The sequence below is a fragment of the Cyprinus carpio genome, unplaced genomic scaffold, assembly GCF_018340385.1.
Source record: "Cyprinus carpio isolate SPL01 unplaced genomic scaffold, ASM1834038v1 S000000168, whole genome shotgun sequence".
Lineage (NCBI taxonomy): Eukaryota > Metazoa > Chordata > Actinopteri > Cypriniformes > Cyprinidae > Cyprinus > Cyprinus carpio.
In genome coordinates, this window is record NW_024872919.1 from 1,075,579 (window position 1) to 1,078,835 (window position 3,257).

General features: G+C 50.5%; 1 long non-coding RNA gene across 1 annotated transcript; it reads right to left on the bottom strand.

Moving 5' to 3' along the window:
- Positions 1-1,465: 1,465 nt before the first annotated feature.
- On the bottom strand, positions 1,466-2,465 carry LOC122142801. The gene is made up of 3 exons (XR_006158790.1): positions 2,168-2,465; positions 1,860-1,911; positions 1,466-1,745 (listed from the first exon to the last, which is right to left on the bottom strand). It is a non-coding gene; the product is annotated as an uncharacterized LOC122142801 (long non-coding RNA).
- Positions 2,466-3,257: the final 792 nt, after the last annotated feature.

Consider the following 3,257-nt stretch of genomic DNA (forward strand, 5'->3'; position numbering starts at 1 on the left):
TACTCGCATATGCCCTTTTGAAACAAAAAGTGTCACATCATTTTGAAGCAAAAATTCTAGACTTCAAGCTCCAGGTTTGACAGTCTTGTGAACAAATGTTCTGTATGTGTTTTATGACCTTATTTCAGTGACTTCAAAATTGTAGTTTTTCACTAACCACGCATAAATGTTGTTTTCTCAAAAACACAATCATGTACATACATGCTATTTACATATTATTGTAGCCCAGTTTGTACTGAATATAGTGTTTTCAGTCACACAGACTTGGGTCATGAATCTGGTCACAGGTCGGGGGGGCCAAGCCGGACTGCACCCGCCCCTAAAACCCAGGATCACCTCAGAGAGCGTACCAGAAGAACCAGACGGACTAAAGTATAAAAAAATTGAACAAGGTTTTATTTGGTTTTTAAAAACAATTTAAAAGTTCAGTATTCCTTCCGTGTCTCCCGACCAGAACGAAGCCAGACCTCGGACGCGGTGGGGAGGCGTGGAGTCGTCGGCAGTTCGTGCCTGTACGGGGCCGGCAAGAGCCAGGATAGTCTGTCACCCGTCCCGGAATGAGGGGGGATATCCGGGTAAGTAGAGCTTGTGGATGTTTCGGTCGAGACCGGGAAAAGGAATAATTCTCGTGTCACACCTCCTCCTTTTACAGGGACATCACATGCAGCGTCCAGCCCAGAGGATCCTGCAATCTCTTTTCATAGGGACATCACATGCAGCATTCGTCCCAAGGGGATCCTACGATCTGCACAGCAGAGTAAGCAATCGACAGCAGGTATGTAGTCTTTAATGGGTGATGGGCTTACGGCTGGGAGATGCTTCAGTTAAGACCGAGAAAGGAATAATTCTTGTGTGCCACCTCCTTTCATAGGGACATCACATGCGGCGTTCAGCCCAGAGGATCCTGCGATCTGCACAGCAGAGTAAGTAACCAACAGTAAGTATGTGTTCTTGAATAAGTAATGGGGCTTACGGCTGGGAGATGCTTCGGTTGTAACCGGGAAAAGAATAATTCTTGTGTCCACCTCCTTTCATAGGGACATCACATGCGGCGTTCAGCCCAGAGGATCCTGCGATCTGCACAGCAGAGTAAGTAATCAACAGTAAATATGCGTTCTTGAATAAGTAATGGGGCTTACGGCTGGGGGGATGCTTCGGTTGTAACCAGGACAAAAAGAATAATTCTTGTGTCCACCTCCTTTCATAGGGACATCACATGCGGCGTTCAGCCCAGAGGATCCTGCGATCTGCACAGCGAAGTAAGTAATCAACAGTAAGTAGGTGTTCTTGAATAAGTAATGGGGCTTACGGCTGGGAGATGCTTCGGTTGTAACCGGGAAAAGAATAATTCTTGTGTCCACCTCCTTTCATAGGGACATCACATGCGGCGTTCAGCCCAGAGGATCCTGCGATCTACGCAGCGGAGTAAGTAATCAACAGTAAGTATGCGTTCTTGAATAAGTAATGGGGCTTACGGCTGGGAGATGCTTCGGTTGTAACCGGGAAAAGAAGAATTCTTGTGTCCACCTCCTTTCATAGGGACATCACATGCGGCGTTCAGCCCAGAGGATCCTGCGATCTGCACAGCGGAGTAAGTAATCAACAGTAAGTAGGTGTTCTTGAATAAGTAATAGGGCTTACGGCTGGGGGATGCTTCGGTTGTAACCGGGAAAAGAATAATTCTTGTGTCCACCTCCTTTCATAGGGACATCACATGCGGCGTTCAGCCCAGAGGATCCTGCGATCTGCACAGCAGAGTAAGTAATCAACAGTAAGTATGCGTTCTTGAATAAGTAATGGGGCTTACGGCTGGGAGATGCTTCGGTTGTAACCAGGAAAAGAATAATTCTTGTGTCCACCTCCTTTCATAGGGACATCACATGCGGCGTTCAGCCCAGAGGATCCTGCGATCTGTACAGCAGAGTAAGTAATCAACAGTAAATAGGTGTTCTTGAATAAGTAATGGGGCTTACGGCTGGGAGATGCTTCGGTCAGTGCCTGGGTGTGGATTACGGTGACGGTGGTGGGCTCTCGGGGTGGTGAGCGTCCGGCATTAACTACATATCTTCCCCACACTCTGTAACTTCACTTCAAACGATTTATTGTGCAGACACACCACTTCAGACACGGCACACCCACTCTTAGTGAAAATAGAGCCAGCACTCACCCAACGATGGCTCCGTCCACTTCACAACGTTATCACTCCCAGTCCAGATGTATACAATTGATCGAAGTCCCAGATCAGGTCTCTTAACTTCCCTCCGATAGTGATGGCGCGGCCTGATCTCCACTTGCTTTCCAGAACTCACACTCTTTCTGTCCTGAATATCTCCACTCGATCGCTGATATAACTGTTGCACAGCCAGATAGCCGAAACCCCACAATAGTCCTCGAATACCTCCACACGCCAGCCCAAACGTCCCAGAAATTCACCTCCCTTTTGGTCTCTGCACTTCTCTTTTTATGTGGTTTACTCCGCCTCCATAATCCTCTCACAGATCGCCACGTCAAACTCCCCACACCAGATGTCAATCTATCATTAGCGTTGTTATTGTGACATCGGGCGCAAACCCGGAAGTGGACCGGTGTTACCGCGACACCGTCCCGGGGGGAACACAATTCCAACGGGACTTAGTGCCGCTTCTCTTTCGTCACCCCGTGACATACCCCCCCTGCCAAACCGTTCTAGTCCCTAGAACGCCTTTCAGTCGCCCATTCTCCATAGCGTGCCGGGGGCCGACCTCGGTTCTCCCTCTGGGACCGTCGTGGTGGCGAGGCAGGGTCGATGTCCGCAGGCATATCCATCGGGTCTCTGGGGGCCATTTCTGCGGGGACATTTCCCCGTTCTCTTGGAATCACGGCCCATCCTGCTATCCACGGGGCTACAGCTTCAGGCTCCTTTGGCGCCTCTTCTACGGGGCTGGGATAGTTCGGACAGGGGCGGATCATGTTCCGATGGACCACTCTAGCGGGCCCGGCTTTTCCTTCGGGCCGAATTGTATATACTGGCTGTCCAGGCCGCTGCTGGCCCTCGACCACGTATGGTGCATTCTCCCATCGGTCACTGAGCTTCCCTTTCCCTTGTCTCCGGTTGTCCCTTACCAGGACCCTTTCTCCTGGGAGAAGGGGGGCTTCCCAAGCCGTCCCGGTCGTACAGCCCTCTTGTTTTTCTTCCCAGCCGCTCGGATCCGTCCCGAGACTTGCTCGTATGCAAAATGGAGGCGTTGGGGGGTGGCTCCCTACCCATCTCGGTTACG